We start from the raw sequence: 16589 nt of genomic DNA on the forward strand, positions 1-16589 counted from the left end.
AACTAAAGAGGTACATCCAAGGTCCACCAGCAGAGGACATGGAAGCCAAGAACATAGGAGCAACAAAGAGAAGTCAGACTAGGACCACAACCGGTTTTCTGCAGAACTAGAGACTCTAAGGAAAGAAATTACCTCGACAGCAAACTACCTCACAACCTGTCTACCTCATAGAAAACAGAACCTACCTCAAAAACCCAAGCGGCGGGGAGCTAAGAACGGGAAGCAGCCTTTTGAACTGGGATGCAGTACTGACCAGACATATCCTTTATGCTAACTAACCGGCCCGAACCGGGCAGGCGAGGTTTATTAACTGGGAAAGGACTTCTCACTTTTAACCTCAGGGGGACTCTGGAGCAAGGAACTTTGCTGTCGCACACCCACTCAGCAAAAGACGGGGGGAGGAGGGGGGAAGGGAGGGGGGACACGGGAGGGAGGGAGGTCATCAGGTACAGATATCTGGGGTCTCTATGCCTACTACTTTTTCTATTCTTCCCTTTCTTTGCTTTCTGTCTTCTCTATGCAACTACCGCTCAAAACTAGAAGGGTCACACACACTGCTGCCAACCAACAGGGTCAGTCTAGGCCGCCAAAAGGTGGATGGCGAACTATGGCAAACAAAGAAGCTAAGCAACACACCAACAAGAACGTATTTCAATAGCATACACTACGCAACAGGGAAGACCTACAACACTCAGAATGACACATAAACAACAGAACAACCTCACAGCCAACCTAAAAGTAGTCTCTTTCAACGGTAAAGGCCTCAACCATCCAGTAAAGCAAAGGAAAGTCCTAGAGTACCTAGCCAAGCTAAAATCAGATGTGTGTGTCCTCCAAGAGACCAAACTCTCCGCAGAAGATATAGGACGCATCAGAGCTAACTGGATAGAGCAGGCAATAGGCTCCCCGGCATGCAACAAAAAAAAGGGGTCATAACACTAATAAACAAGAAGGCCAAATTAGTTCTAAACGATTCATATGCAGATGAGGAAGGGAGAGTCCTTATAGCAAGCCTGACCACAGGGGAGGAAACACTACATATCGCCAACATCTATGGGCCAAACACAGAGGACAAAGACTTCTGGGCAAAAGTAGAGGAGAAACTGAGCGCACTCCCACAGGACGACCTTCTAATAGTGGCGGGCGACCTAAACCAAGTACTAGACCAGGCAACAGACAGACACCCACAAAGACCTAGCCATGACACACAGGGGGGGAATTTTCTCAAGAACATGTGCACCAGGCTCAAGCTAAAAGATACATGGACACTCCAAAACCCAGACGGAAGGGACTACACCTTCTACTCACACCCCCACAACTCATACAGCAGGATTGACTACATTCTAATCTCGGAAACGCACACCCACCTTATAGATCAGACAGAAATCGCATCAAGATCAATCTCAGACCACTCACACATCAGCCTCACGCAACGAGAAGATTGCGCGCAGATGGAGATTTAACGACGACCTCCTCAGGAACAAAGAAACCACAGCTGAAATAGAAGACTCCATGAAGGAGTACCTAGACCTAAACAACAAACCAGAAACGGACAGGGGCACCCTTTGGAATGCCCTGAAAGCCACCATCAGGGGGAAAATACTCTCCATCACTGGGCGGAACAACAGAGAGAGAAACAAGAAAGTCTCAGAACTAGAAAAAGAGATAAAAGACTTAGTTAGGACACATAGCCAACCTAAGGGACAGAAATACGCCCACAACACTAACGAAAAAGAAATATGAGCTAAACAAGATCCTTAGCGAGAGAGCAGGAACATGGCTGAACAAATATAAAGCCATCAACCTCTGTACGGCAAACAAAGCAGAGAAGGCACTCACCTCCTATCTAAAAAGTAAACAAAGGCAACACGGAGTAGCAGCTGTGACAGACTCCCACAACAAATCACAAACCGCGAATAAATAAATCCTCAGGGTTTTCAAAGATTTCTATGAACAGCTATACAAGGAAGTCAAGACCCTAAACAAGGACGGTGGAGCAGCCCTCTTAGACAAACTATCAATGCCTACACTCACAGACACACAAAGAGAGACATTAGAATTAGAAATCACAGGAGACGAGATAGAAAAGGCAGTAACAAACCTCAAGGAGAACAAAGCACCAGGCCCGGACGGTTACACAGCAAGATTTTACAAACAATTCCTACACATAGTCAAACCCACAATGGTTGAGGTCTTCACAAGCTGCATCCAGAAAGGAAGCATGACACCAACCATGGCAGAAGCCAACATCATAGTAATTCCAAAAGAAGGAAAAGACCCACAACACCCCAATAACTACAGGCCAATCTCCCTAATAAACGTGGACTGCAAGATCTACGCGAAGATCTTAGCGACCAGACTTAATACTTTCCTGCCAAAGCTCATACACTGCTCACAAGTAGGCTACCTCAAAAACAGGATGTCACATGATAACACCAGACTCCTGTGCCACCTGATTAACCACGCCTCTAAGGGCAATAACGCCGCTGTCATGATTGCCTTAGAAGCGGAAAAGGCATTCGACAGAGTGTCCTGGCCGTTTCTAGAGAGGTGCATGCAGAAGTTTGGACTAGGATCCAACTATAGGAGGATGGTGATGGCACTATATAGGGAACCCAAAGCCCGGATTGTGGTAAATGGAGGAACATCAGAACCACTCACCCTAGAAAGGGGCACAAGACAGGGATGCCCGCTCTCCCCAGCCCTCTTCCTACTAGCCCTAGAGCCACTCCTAACCATGATAAGGACCAACAAACACATTACAGGCATACCGGTAGGCGACGAGACAGTGAAACTAGCGGCATATGCAGATGACATCCTCCTCACCACGAAAAACCCGGCTAGATCAATAACAGCTCTTATGTCGACCATAGACCAATATACAGGCGCCTCAGGCTACAAACTAAACAGAGATAAATCGGAGTGCAAACCCCTGAATATACATACAACGCAAGGGGTGCTAGGTGACTCGGGGCTCACATGGCAGAAAAAAACACTGAAATACCTGGGCCTACTCTTCGAAAGAGATCTCAAGACCACGCTTGATCTAAACGAAAAATCACTACTAAACAAAGTGAAAGCCAAGGTAGAAACGTGGTCGCCCAAATTCACCACTTGGTGGGGCAGAGTGGAGGCTGTCAAGATGATGCTGACGCCTATGGTGACCTACACGCTTGACATGCTTCCACTATGCAACACAGAGGACTTCCACAAAAAGCTCGACAAGATAATAAATAGTTTCCTATGGAGAGACAAGAAGCCCAGAATCAGCTTACAAAAACTCAGACTCAACAAAAACATGGGGGGACTAAACCTTCAAAATCTTCCACACGGCCTGTACAGCCAAACAAGGACTGTACTGGCTAACCCCAGAACAGGAATACACACCAGCAAGGCTAGCACTGGAGAAAAGAATCCTAAAAGGCCTTGACCCCATAGCCCTCTTGACCCCTTTCCCTTTGTCCAGTTTTGCACCAGAGCTGGGGCTGGAGTGCCCCAGAACCGGTTTGACTGGATTTTGCATGGTACACCTTGTGTGCCCCAGGCAGTGTCTAGTTTCATTCAACCATCCCTGCTCCAATCCACTATCTCCTGTCTGGGGTGTTGTAGCACCTCCCTGTGACAGGAAATCCTTTGTCCAAGCCTCCCCTGCCAGGTTTCAGCAGCAGGAGGCCAGACTTGTGCCGGGGCAGCAGCATCCATTTTGTGATGCTGAGGCTCTGGTTAGTTTTAACCGAGTTTACTGTTACCCACATGTCTTCTCCCTCTAGAAGGGTGGAATGCTACCCCCGTCGCCAGAACTGGCAAGGGGGTAGTATTCCAAAGCGTATGACACCTTACACGACATGTTTTGATAAAACCAAACCAAAGTTAGCAATAACCGCGAGGATTATAATGCACTTAAGAGTATATGGTATGGCAGTATCCTAGAACAGCTATAAGGAAATGGTTCCGAAAGCTGCAGACAGGCTCAGCTCATGCTAGAGCACCATCTCACATAAAACCAAGCACTCTGCCTCCAGGATTGTTAAGGCCTGCCATAGGAGTGACTTATAGGTATATATGTGTCCAGATATAGGTTTAGATATAGGTATACTATATCTAAGCAAGGGGTGATTACACAACCTTGCCCCAGCTGAGTGATCAGCCAGTTGTGTCAGTTTGGATGGCCAGCCAGGGGTGGCAAAAGTTATGCTGCAGCCCCTGGTAGGCATTGGATGCACCTATGCCCTGGGTACCTATAGTACACTGTACAGGGGCTGATAAGGTGACCCAATCCAATTAGTTATGCACCTAGGGTACATGGAGTCCATTTTAAAGAGAGAGCAGATAGCCTGGGACCCTGATTAGCAGGATCCCAGGCCAACTAAGTCGAAAACCAGCTAAACACAAGGCAAAAAATCTGGGGTAACCATAGTCAGGTATCCACCTTCCTACATAGCCCACCTAATATTCCACTGCCCACGAGTTAGAGTATTCTGGAGCAGAATAAGCGACTTCATAAACAACACACTAGACATCCCCCTACAACTAGACTTCCACAGCCTGGCCACGGCCTTCATGGCACCAACAATCCAAGCTAGAGAAGACAGGGACCTCATAGACCTCCCACTTACTGGGGCGGTCAAGACGGTCCTGACCAACTGGAAGGACACAGGGAAAGCTACGTTCAAGGCCTGGTTTAATTGGGTCACCTTCCTACGAGGAGCCGACACTATAACGTCCAACCACACACCCAGAACACACACGAAGAGCGAAATGTGGCACACTCTAGACAACTACCTGTCCTCACACAAACCACCCTAGGAGGGCAAACACGAGGCCAAATACACCCTTCCGCGCCGCAGGCAGAACAGACCGAGACCTGACCAATGTACCCGAACCCATGGAAAGTGTGTGACAGACCCTGCACAAGACCTTCTTCTTCCTCCTTTCTATCTTTCCTTTCTCACCACCGAGGGGGATACAGACAGCGGCTGCCATGTTTACAAAAAAAACCGGCCCACGAGTTCTTGTTGTACTTCGCTATGCCAGGCCTCCCCCCGGGGGCTTTTGCTAATTGTACCCCCTGTACGCTGTGCCCTGTATATATAAATCTCTTTTTTTCAATAAAAAAATTACTGAAATAAAAAAAAAGAAATCATACAAAATAAAAAGGGGGCAGGCCAGGCAACGAAAGAAACTGAATATTTTTGAGCTAAGCTTAAATAAATATATATATTGGCGCCCACAGCCATTTACCTAACATGTTTCATCAAATAAATAAAAGTGATGAGATGCAAAGACAAGTTGTGACTCAGCAGGTAGGGGAATGGAAAACAGGGCACATACACAAGAGAAACAGAAAGAACTAGTTTGCACAGAGTAATAGCAAAAATGGTCTCGGTGAATGTGTGCATGGCTGTGTTTGAGTGCATTTTCTGTGCTTGTGTTCGTTACTCCTCAATCTACCTCTTTTTTACTCCACAGCTTCCGCTTGAAAGTCTGTCTTTGTTTTCTACTCACTGCCATAATAAACAAAGCTAAAATTATTCTGTACAATAAAGCGATTGCCGTCCAAACCCTTCATCGGCTCGCTGTATGCCTGGGGTGTATATGAGGTGTGCATGATTTGCTGCAGCATGAGACACTTACAAGCAGCCTTAATACTGAACCAGCCTAAACGGGTTCCGACTCAATGCTTTAGTGTACAATATACATCTTAATGTTTGCATAAAACACATGACTTTCACAGTACAATCGTTGCGTGATGTGTGGCCTCATTTGGTTGTGTGTGATGAGATGATTTAGCTAGATCTCCTTTCTTGAACATTCCGCTTATGGTGGACACTTCTTGTGAGCTTACCTTTAACGTCAGTGGGTGGCATGTCCTAATAAACACACCAACAGTCTTATTGTGCTGTGAGGTATTGTTCACCATTTTATGTCACATCACGTGACAGCCTGGCGTATCACAGTGCATTCAAACAAATAACGGCTGGATTTCTCCCCACCCACTTATTGAAGTTGCCAGCCATGAGTCATTACCTGGGAGGCGTAGTAGGGGTGTGTCAGTGAAGGAGGAACTCAGCTCTCCTTCTGCAACTTTGTTTTCTCCCCTAGTGTCAAAGATCAGGGAAAACTTGCTGCGTGTTGGATGCAAGGCCACAGAGGAGTCGGTTGGGCAGTCAGATCCTCGTGGTGCGGGGTCGTCCTGCGAGTGTGAGCAATGGAGATCTTCGTGGCTGTAATCCTGCATGTGCTACCGATGTGTGTGGCAGTGATGTTAGTTCTTATAATGGTGCCCTCCTTGTTTGGCTTGTCGCTGGGGATCTCTGAACTGTACATGAAGATTTTAGTGAAAACCCTGCAGTGGGCCACTGTGCAGATTCAGCAAGGGGTGACAGATAAGCAAAATCTTCAAGTCAATGGTATTATCCAGCGAGATTTGTCCCCAATGGAAAATGAGATTGTAGGTCTACGGAAAAGTAGAAGTGATCACCTGCGGAGCCGAAATTTTGACCTGTCAGACATTTTCTATTTCTCAAAAAAGGGATTTGAAGCCATCGTTGAAGATGAGGTCACCCAGAGGTTCTCCTCTGAGGAACTAGCCTCCTGGAATCTTCTCACGAGGACCAACAACTTCTACCAGTTCCTAAGCCTCCATGTTACTATGATTTGGGTGCTGGGGGTTATTATACGTTATGGTATCCTTCTCCCTTTGCGCATTAGCCTGGTGACCATCGGGATGAGCTTCCTAATTGTAGGAGCCACACTGGTTGGGCAACTGCCAAACAGCAGCTTCAAAAGTTGGCTGGGTGAGATGGTCCACTTGATTTGTGCTCGGATATGTGCCAGAGCCCTTTCTAGTGCTATCCAGTATCATAACAGAGAGAACAAGCCGAAGAAAGGGGCTATTTGCGTTGCCAACCACACCTCTCCCTTCGACCTCATCATCTTAGCCAATGATGGATGTTACGCAATGGTTGGTCAGGCGCACGGTGGACTGGCAGGATTCATCCAGCGAACCATGGTGAAAGCATGTCCTCATGTGTGGTTTGAACGCTCAGAAATGAAACACCGGCACATCCTGGCGAAAAGGCTCCATGAACATGTTGCAGATAAGAACAAACTTCCAATTTTAATTTTCCCAGAGGGAACCTGCATTAACAACACGTCTGTGATGATGTTCAAGAAGGGGAGCTTTGAAATTGGAGGCACCATATATCCAGTGGCTATCAAATATGACCCGCAGTTTGGGGACGCCTTCTGGAACAGCAGTAAATTCAGCATGGGTACATACCTGTTGCGGATGATGACCAGCTGGGCCATTGTGTGTACGGTGTGGTACTTGCCGCCGATGTTCAGACAGGAAGAGGAAAATGCCGTTCAGTTTGCCAACAGAGTGAAATCTGTTATTGCTAAACAGGCTGGACTGGTTGAGCTTCCCTGGGATGGAGGTTTAAAAAGATACAAGGTGAAGGATTCGTTCAGGGAGGAACAACAAAAGAAATACAGTAAGATAATTGGAGGGAATGAATCTATGGATAAAATGTCCGGCGAGTCAGAATCGCCATCGTAAAGGAAGAAGGATGATCTCATTCATGACAAGTTCCATCTGCTGCATTTTTCATTTTGCTAGAGCATGGTTATGATACCAAAGAGTTTGTGACTTGACAAAAGCTACTATCTGTTCATTGGTGTAGTGGTCAATGCTGCATTCTACCAGTCATTCTGAAATGTTGTCAACCCTCCTTGTTTCCTTATCAGCCTCCTGCATTCCGCTTCTATCTTTTTTCATGCTTTTTCTTTCACTTCTGCTTTCTTAAAGTTAACCTTACAAATTGTTGATGCAACTATTTGGATGCTACATAATTGGTATTATTGCTTGCATCACCAAAAGTGCAGAACCTATATCCCTGGGAACTTGACTGTTGCAGCAGAGTATCACTGGTTCAATAGGATGAGTAAAGGAAGATAGCCTGTGCAAAATTTGAGCAAAGTGTTTGTTCCAACTCAGATGACCGTTGATGATGTGCCAACCATCTTATGCTGCTCTGCCTTCTACTCATGACGGTTTTTGAACATGTTTTTATGGCAGACAAATGTGGGGCAGGTAACCCTTTTGGAAACTTCTCCATAGTTTAAAAGTAGTACTGAAACCTGAATGCGTGAAAGCATTGGGTAAACTTTGAATACAGTATCTTCAAGGTGCAGAATAGTGAAATCTTGGTTTGCGAAATGGTGATGGTAAACAAAGGTCCTGTGTATCTGCTAAGGACCTAACACAAAGTTCATCATTGCAAGATTGGCCGACTGGGAAACTATCTTGCCAAAAGGATAGTATTCCTGCAGTCTACAGTGCCCACCCTATATACACCCTCTGTAGCATTGACATAAATCTGGCTTTACCTACAGTCTGTTGAATAGTTACCATTTTCTGTAGTACTCGCACTTGTAAAACTCCTTTTGCCACAGAGCACATGAAAGTTACAGTACCTCAAGTCTGCCGCCACTTCTTGTCCAATTCCAATCTTTTACTTTCAGACCAAAACATCCTGGAATGTGTACTTCTGGTCTCCCTGATCGTGGCCTCACAGTCCAAGTGAGGAGTGGATTATGTCCCTCTGTCCGAGAAGTAATCGCACACATGCGTAAACTGCTTTCTCAGAACAGTCACGGAAATTGTACACTGAAACAAATGATGATTTTATTTGTGTATTACATGTGTTTGGTGCTCTTTCGGTGATTGTACAGCTGTTTAATGCTTCCCTTGCTCCCAGTTTTATGTGAACAAAGTTTGATTGCATTAATACATTTTAAGATTCTCTTCTGAAAAGGATTTGATATTGCATGTTTATAACTCTGAAGCGGTGTCCAGGTACTGTCAACCTTGTATTCATGATGGGGTGACCGAGAACGTGGTACATTTCTTTGCAAGAGTTACTTCAAATGCAGCTTGTCGTGTGATTAGCCTGAGCTAGATTTGGGGTACTGGAACACCCTTCCATTGGCCTCTGCCTTCTAATACCAATTTATTTTTAGGGGGCTATATGAGGTACCTAAGGCACTGAAGTAGAATACTTTTTAAGGTTAAGCCTAGCGTTGCAGTGCATGAGCTGCTCGCTCTGCGAGGCTTGTTGTAGTAGGGTATGTTTTAGAAGTGGAGTGAAAGACCCGCCCATATTTTTCATTGGCTGGTATCATTGTCCATGGTAAACGATGGCTTCCGAATCCATATTAGGCTTCTTAGGCATAGATTCATCAAGCAAAAATCCGCTCGCAAAGGGGCAGATTCTCAGAATCTGCCCCTTTGCGACCGGTATTTTTGCATTTGGGATGCATCATCCCAAATGCAAAAATCGCAAATTGAGAATTCGCTAAATTGCGATTATTTGCATTTAAGGAATCTCAAATTGAGATTCCTTAAATGCAATGCATTAAAGTTTTAAAAATAGCGAATTTGCTAATAGGGCACGCAAATTACCATGAAGTACAACTTCATGGTAATTTGCAAAAACTTTGAAAAAATGCACTAAAGTGCATTTTTCAAAGTTTCATGTTGCGCACCCACATGCCCTAAGGGCATGTGTGTGCGCAACGTATGTGCACAGATCAATTTCAGGGGTGCAACAGGGTGTCCTTTGGACACCCGTGCACCCTTGAAATCGCATTCTCAATTTGCGATTCGCTAATTGCGATTCGCAAATTGAGATTGTCTTCCCATTCATTCCTATGGGCCTCTAGGCCCATAGGAATGAATGGGGAGGTATTCCTTAATTGCGACTCGCAATTTGCGAGTCGCAATTAAGGAATTCTAAGAAATCACTATTTTTTTAGTGATTTCTTGATGCATTCCATTTTGCTATTCCTTAATAGCGAATCGGTATTTTTCGCTATTAAGGAATCGCAAAATGGGTTGTTGATGCATCTGGGGGTTAGTCCTTCATTGTTTACCGCCATGTCTCCTTTTGTGACCGCCCATACCAACTGGACCATTTACTTGCGGTGTTACACAGTTGGCGTTGTGTAGTCAGTGAGCACTATTTTCTTTCAGCTGCACACAGTTCAGCAGCGGCGCTACTTTCCCCATTGGTGGCCGGCTGGGGTGCGTGGCCCTTCACTATAGACTCTGGGCTGGAAATCAAGACCCGTTCCGGGGAGCAGACTCTGGTACTGCTTGTTATTTTAATAGTTTCACTACCTTACTGGAAAAAAAGCAGAACGTGCTGTGATGGGACGGGCCCGGCCTGCCAAAGCAGCTCTCCAGATGGAGATCGGTGTCTGAGGAGCAAGGCCTCGGCTCTGTGGTAATGGGTAGACTGTAATTCTGAGGAGATTGTGTTATGGTCTGGCGGGGCTCTGAGGCTGCTGCGCACAAACAGGTGACCGGAGGCAACATGGTGCAGAAAATAATTGTATGCATTAAACTGTATTCTTGTTGTTTGGTTAAAACAAGCGGCTGTGTGGTTGCGGGTAGTCACAAGGGTCTTTTTAAGTCTCGCCTGGTGTTGCAGCGCGCAAGCGCTGCTCGCTCTGCAAGGGCTTCTTGGAATCAATATACTTTTAGAAGTTGAGTTTCGGCTCCGCCAGTGATTTCCATTAGTTTGCGTCATTGGTTATGCTTAACGGTGTCTTATGATTGTAACTAAGGCTTTTTAGTCCCTCCTGGTTACCGCATTGTCTTCTTTTGGCCCTGCCCACCCGGACTGGATCTTTTATTGGCGGCTTTACACGCTCTCCTTTAAAAGACAGTAAGCACTCTTTTCTTTTCATTGTCGGCGCCGTTCGCTTTGGCTGCGCTTGTTTGTTTACGGTGCCGCTTTCAGCGCCATCCGCTTCCAAGCAGTACTGGTAGTTGATTTTTTTGTTTTAGTATCCCATTCCACTTTTTCCTCGATGGCCATAGTCTTATTTGTTTTGGGGGTTCTTATACAGTAATTCTGGAGGGGAGAGTCTCGGACACCCCATTGGCCGATCCCCGCCACACTTAACCGGGATCCCAGCCGGGGCACTCCTGGTGTTGCTGCCCCAGCTTTTGTTTCAAGTGTTGTCAGCTACCCCACCACCATATTTTTACTTTCCAATTTAGTGTCTTACTGAAGCTCTGGACCGAGGCAGTCAAAATTATATGTGTTCCTTTCAGGGTTGTTGTTTGTGGTGTTGCTGCGCTTGTTTGTTTAGTGCGCCGCTTTCAGCGCCGTCCGCCACCCAGCAGTGCTGTGAGTTATTATTGTTGTTTTCGTATCCTGTTCCACTTTTACCTCAATGGCTATAGTCTCATTTGATTTGGGGGTTTGTATACAGTAATTGTTTGCAATTTCATTGTTTTCGGCTGTTGAAGTTGGTATTCCCAGTTGATTCTGATCTTGCCAAAGGAGAGAGTGCTGAGATGGTTGGTCGAGGACTACCCTCGCTTGGTTCCCCTCCGGTAAGAATGCCACTAACTGGGATGTGCAGGAATTTCTCTATACCATTTCATCATTTCCGGCTTCGTAGCCAGTGACTTTTAGCCCGGTTGCCTGCCGGGCGTTCTCATGGGGAGAATCCTTTTCTTGAGCCGTGATTTCAAGTTGCCTACCTAGTCCTGCCTGGCTATTTGGCTCAAAGCTGGTGTTGTGTAGAAGGGAGTCGGAACCAATTGTGTTTTTTTTTTTCGCTTACTGACCCTGAGACTATCTCAGCTTGCTTAGAAGGCCGTTCCTCAGTTCCTATTAGCTGGCCACCAAGGTTGAGGGGTACGGCTGTGTGAAGGTGATACTTGTATGGGCCGTTTTTCCTTGCATGCCATCCTCTTTTGGAGCAGTAATTAGATTCAGACTCTGTTTGCTAAAAATTGGATAAGTCAGTGCTTGGTTGAGTGGCAATAGTTTCTGATTACGACCTTTTCTTTTCAGCTGGCGGCGTTGTTTTGCATTTGTTTTTTATCACTATCGTAGTAGCCGTTGCTGTCTTTGGAGAGTCGCCGCTGCTGTTCGTGATACTCACACTTTGAGGTGTGTTGGTTGCATTGATTTTGCAGGGCTGCTTGGAATTATTTTCTCCTATTGAAGGTGCAGTGAGGTCGGCTGTGAGGCAGTTTGCGCTGGAAGTGCCAGATGATTTTTCCTTCAGCTCGTTGAGCATGGTGGAGAGCATTGCCGGGAGGGTTGACAGCTTGTCCACAAACTGGCTGCACCCGCATTGGAGGTATGATGCTGTTTGTGCCCTTCTTATTAGTGAGTTGAGTTCCCCCAAGTTTTCATCGATCCCTGATGTGAACACAGCCAGTGTGTTTAATAATGAGAGCTGTATATCAATCTTGTCTGATTGATATTGTAGCGCCTCTACTGACAGTTGCATAGTTTTTAGGAGGGAGGCCCATGCGCTTCCGTCATGTGGGTTTGGGTCCCCCCGCTCCTTTAAGCCGGCTTCTTTTGTTCCCCATGAGGGCTGAGTGACAGATGAACGCGGGTGCGGGTGGTTCAGCTTCGGCGAGAGAGGAGCCAAGTGTTGGAATATGCTGTCAGCATGTCCTCCCATTCCTGAGTTCCTAAATAGGATAAGGCAGTCCTGTCTTCCTCCTGCAGTGGAGATTTTGAGATGACTGGCGGGGGTGTAGTCTTGTAGGTGACTTGGCTGATGGAGCTAAGGTCACAACTGGGTGTAACATTCATTTCGCCATTATAATTGTTTGAGACCTGGCATCCGGTGGCAGCCCCTTCAGCGACCCAAGGAGAGTGCTGCCTAGTCAGCGTATTTCCTAGGCTGAAAACAGCAGAGCCCGGCTGCTTTCTCTGATTAGCCTGTTGATTTTTTCCTTTGGCGGCGACTGGCCTTCCCCTGTTGGGGGCTTTAGAGCCTGGGTAAGCTCAGGGGTTCCTGCTGATATGGTTGAAGTTATTGCCGGAATGGAGCTAGCTACTGATGATGAGTACTGTGCTGCTGCTTGTGGCGATAACTGAGATTTCTGAGATCCTAGTGCACCTATTGATGCTTCATGGTTGATTTGAGTTAGACCAGTAGGTTTTACGTCTCCTGTAGGTTGCATGTACTGCGCTGTGTGTTGCACCGAAGGGCTGGGTAAAGGGGTAGTTGAAGGGGGTTCTGCTTTTGTGTTATTTTGAGGATTTCTCAGTATTGATTTGATCGGTGAGGCTTCATTTATGAAATCCATTGTTGTTGGTGTAATTATATGAGCATACAAAGCTGCTGTTGTTGAGTGAAATGAGGGAATCTCCATCTTTTTTGGCGTAGCTTGTTTGTGAGCTTGGTTATGAACTTGGGCAATGATTTGCTGCTTCTGCTGAGTTTGGAGAGTTGACTGGCTTAACTGCCCTTGGGGTGGTGCTGGGTCTGGTGCTTGGTCTATAGGGGCATCTGAAGGCCTTTCACAGTGCCATTGCTAGAGTACAGGGCGGCCGGATGTCTTTTATGAAGTTGAATTTTGTAAATAGTTTTGGTTGAACCAAAAGTGCTTTGGGGTTCTCTCTTTGCGATTCCTCTGCACCTGAGTCGATCTTTGTCACAATTAGAGCCGATTCCTCACTGCTTTGGTCAGAGGGGGTCCTGCCTTGCCCTTTTTTCTCCGCCCTGAGGGCTTGGGGCGGCCGATCACCCGAACCCGGCCTGACCTCATGCTGAACAGACAGCTGCCTGGGCGGGTAAGGTGAGGGGCGTGGAGCTGTAATTTAAGTCCGTAGCGCTGACCAGGTAAGCACTAACCTCTGGATTCAGGGTGCTACTCACAGCTCCAGGTGCTGTTATACTGCCTCTCTTGCTTTTACTGCTGAAGCAGATGGATTTTACCTTGAGACTTAGTCCTTGAGACCTCTGTCCTCTGCGCGAGGCTTTCCGAGCTAAACGCTGCTAGACGCAGCAATCTGCTCTTTGCTGTGCCTGTTGCATCGCTTGCCCCCACGCTTGCAAGGCACAGGAGCTCGAGACAGTGCGTCCTCCTGGGGGTGAGATGCCCCCCCTGTGGTAGGATGGCTGGAGCTACTGCCGCTTCCGACCCATGCCTGGAGATGCTGGGCTCCGCTCACTGTGCTTCCTGGCCAACCGGCAACACCAAGGCAGAAGAGCGGGGCAGAAGGCAGAAAGAGCAGAAGGCGGCTCCGGCTGCACCTCACTGCCCCCCGCGACTCCCTCTGGGCCCCGCAACCCCCGCTGGGCCAACCGGCAGCAACCGGCAGCACAAAGGCAGAAGAGCAGGGCAGAAGGCTGAAGAGCGATCCGCGGCTCCGGCCGCGCTTCACTGACCCCCCCCCAGACTCCCTCAGCAGGCAGCAGGGCAGGCACCAGTTCTCTGTTGAAGCGGGGGGAGGCGGGTGGCGGGGGCTAAACAGGCGAACGTAGACTGCGGTTCCCTTGCTTCCCGCTTTCCGTAACTCCGTGACTCCGGCAGCCTTGCGGCATTTACTGCACTCAGCTTTGTATTAGTCAGTTTAGCCCACGATGCTATACATCTGAGTTTTTGTTTAGTAATTTCGACGGGTGAGTAAAATGAGTTTTTCCCTCTCTAATTTCAGGGCACAAATAAGGGCACTTGGGGGGTGGGAGAGGTGAGGAAGGATTCTTTCTGTGAAGAATCTTTAAAGAATGGAATTGCTCGTCACACATTTACTCATTAAAGCCATGTGGAAGTAACAAAACATGAATTGCTGGGTTAGCTGTGCATTGGAAATCAAAGTGTGGGATTGTGTCATCTTTTATTTAAGATTATGGAATTACATATATTTTTAGTTTAAGGTGCATGAAATCTAAAACTGATTTCCTATAGCTACAGGTTTAGTAATTGATTCATCTTACAATGTTATCCTACCTCCATCACTGTCTGGGCTGGCCCAGTCCCACCCAATATTAGCACAGCACCATCTCCGCACCAGCGCAGCCCCACCACAGCATCAGCTTAGCGCTACCTCTGCAGCTTCACCTCTGCACCAATGCATCACCAAACCTGCACTAGCGCAACATCAACTCAGCATCACTCAGCACCACCTAAGCACAGCACAGCAACACAAAACATCACTCAGCACCAACTCAGCATTACTCAGCACCAACTCAGTATCACTCAGCACCACCTGAGCACCACCCACGCACAAGCAAACCACCACCTCAGTGTCACTAAGTACCACTGCAGCACCACCTTAGCATCCTCGCAGCACCACCTGAGTACCATCACCTAAGTTTCACCTCCGCAACAGCACATCACTCCTCAACATCACTCAGCACCACCTCCGCAACAGCACACCACCAAAACCTCAGTATCTCTCAGCATCACCTCTGCACCAACACACCACCATCTCGGCACCTACTCAGTAGCATTCAGCATCATCTAAGCATCACCTCCACACCAGCACACCCCCACTTCAGCATCACTCAGCACCACATCAGTCTGCCCTCGGAATCTGGCATCAGTTGATTCTTCCCTAGTCTCTCTCCGCTGTTCGTGTTGTAATTCAGGTGCTATTTCCCCAACCTCCACCCTCCCATTGTTTATATTTCGCACCACAAAACAAAAAAAAAGTTATATTGAGCATTAGAACAGGCAGGACAAAATTGGCAGCATTGGAAAGAAAAAAACCTACATGACATGTTTAATGTTAATTCTTTTTTTAAGAGGGTCATTCAGTTATACATAATGTCTTCTTTGTTATATATACAGTAACAAGAATACTTATAACTTTTTTATTATAACTTTTCAACATGCCGCACAGCAGCCACGCTGATCTACAACATAGCTTAAAAAGATTGGCAAAGCCAATAGCTCTGGCTAAGCACTTACAAAGAACCCAAAGGGGAGACCTATTGGCTATGCCAATGCTTGTTCTAGAAGCTTCCTTACTTCTGACTAGCATTGTCTCCTCTGCCTGTGACACAGTGGTTAACCCCAAAGACTGTTTGTGTAAGCTTATCCCGGCTTTACTGCTCGCTACAATAAGAAACAGATCTGTCTGCGAGAGTATTCCTCGGAAAGCTCCCTATTTTTCGCCATCCCCCCCAAAAAACGACCTTTCATTCTTTTTAGGTCTCGCCTAGCGCTGCAGCATATGCGCTGCTCGCCCGGCGAGACTTATAGTGAGAGAGTAGATTTCTGAAGGAGACTTGAAGCCCTGCCCCTCGTTTTCATTGGCTGGTGTCACCGTTTATGCTTAACGGTGGTCTGCCATTGAAAATGAGGTTTTTCTGTTGCTGCCCTTTCCCCTTTTCATCCGGCCCATCCGGACAGGATCATCTGCTTTGCGGCTGTCACAAAGCAATTTCTTATCTTTATGGGGTCCATCTGTTTTCACTCAGCCCCGTGTTTATTTTTTATTTGCGCTTTCACTTAAAGTGAAAGTGAAAGCGAGATGCAAATATAAACAAGCGGATGCCTTCCTGCAATGGCCAGCACTTGTGTTATGATGGCACTGGAATACCTTAGCGTTCCTTTGCAGCCTCGAAGTTCCTAAATTGTGCCTAGCAGATTAGACTGAAATTAAAGAAGGTGTAAAGTGCTTGTTTACTGAAATTCTTCAATATACGTTTTCTATGCACTTGATGACCAGCCTTTCTGATTATAATTATGCTTATTTTTATTGTGTTATAACTTTTTTTTATCTTGCTAATGTATGGATTGATCCATTTAA

General features: G+C 46.7%; 1 protein-coding gene and 1 pseudogene across 2 annotated transcripts in view; both read left to right on the forward strand.

The window, feature by feature from the left end:
• Window positions 1-16589, forward strand: part of FA2H (fatty acid 2-hydroxylase) — a 718995-nt gene that overhangs the window by 145426 nt on the left and 556980 nt on the right. The gene's annotated exons all lie outside the window — the stretch shown is intronic.
• Window positions 6209-7561, forward strand: LOC144799262 (glycerol-3-phosphate acyltransferase 3 pseudogene; annotated as a pseudogene).

The sequence above is a fragment of the Lissotriton helveticus genome, chromosome 12 (genome assembly GCF_964261635.1).
Source record: "Lissotriton helveticus chromosome 12, aLisHel1.1, whole genome shotgun sequence".
Lineage (NCBI taxonomy): Eukaryota > Metazoa > Chordata > Amphibia > Caudata > Salamandridae > Lissotriton > Lissotriton helveticus.